The sequence below is a fragment of the Cyprinus carpio genome, unplaced genomic scaffold (assembly GCF_018340385.1).
Source record: "Cyprinus carpio isolate SPL01 unplaced genomic scaffold, ASM1834038v1 S000001493, whole genome shotgun sequence".
NCBI classification, from domain to species: domain Eukaryota; kingdom Metazoa; phylum Chordata; class Actinopteri; order Cypriniformes; family Cyprinidae; genus Cyprinus; species Cyprinus carpio.
The window spans coordinates 1-887 of NW_024874209.1; the positions used below are offsets into that span (position 1 = coordinate 1).

Genomic DNA, 887 nt, shown 5'->3' on the forward strand with positions numbered 1-887 from the left:
ACAGAAAAAGTTGTGATGTAGGCTCCAATTTATGCCAAGCACTGATGGCTGTGTTAACAGGTTCAATCAGATTAAACTCGGATTGCTGGATCTAGAGTCCAGAGTGCGCTAACCGCTACACCATGGAACTAATCAGCAGCAGGGGCTGCCTCTGCCCTTCTGCAGTGTAGAAAAGACTCAGTAGGAGAGACTGAGAAAAGCAACTGACCAGTGAGCATCAGATCGAGACCCTAAAGGACTGCAGGCTCCACACTGCCGCAAACCCGGGATCGAACCAGGGACCTTTAGATCTTCAGTCTAACGCTTCTCCCAACTGAGCTATTTCCGCATTGGGGCACAAACCCTATCCGACCGAAGCTAACGGTTTAACCTAACCCAACCCGCAGGTAATAGGCCAAGCAGAAGTATGAGACGCCGATGGCTGATAGACACATCATGTACCTAACAATGCGTGAAATTGAGCCAAAGAAAGCAGGACGTAAAGGCCGCATTCTCAAAAAAGCTGAAAGCCAAGCTGCAGAGGAGCTCGTTGAACCCGGGACCTCTCGCACCCTAAGCAGAATCATACCCCTAGACCAACGACCACTGGGCTTAACAGTCCCTGTCTCTGCAACGAGGGCTCATGCAACTGGCTTGATTTCAGAGAAACTTGAATTTTGGCATAATTGCGCTAAATCGTACTGCCTTCGGAGTAAAATGTTGATTAAAATGTCCACAACAAAATATACTAGCTGAATTAAACAGCGAAGGCTACCTTGTGGTACTGCCACACATTTCTGTTTTCGGGTCAAGAGAAAAGTCTCTTACAGAAGGTAAAGGGGGGCACCTTCTGCTCAGTTTAGTTCTACGTTGCTCCTGTTCAGTTTAAAAGTCTCTTCCGGATTCTT

The 887-nt window shown here is 47.6% G+C and overlaps 1 non-coding gene across 1 annotated transcript; it reads right to left on the reverse strand.

Moving 5' to 3' along the window:
* Positions 1 to 253: 253 nt before the first annotated feature.
* trnaf-gaa lies at positions 254 to 328 on the reverse strand. Its single transcript has one exon. It is a non-coding gene; the product is annotated as a tRNA-Phe (tRNA).
* Positions 329 to 887: the final 559 nt, after the last annotated feature.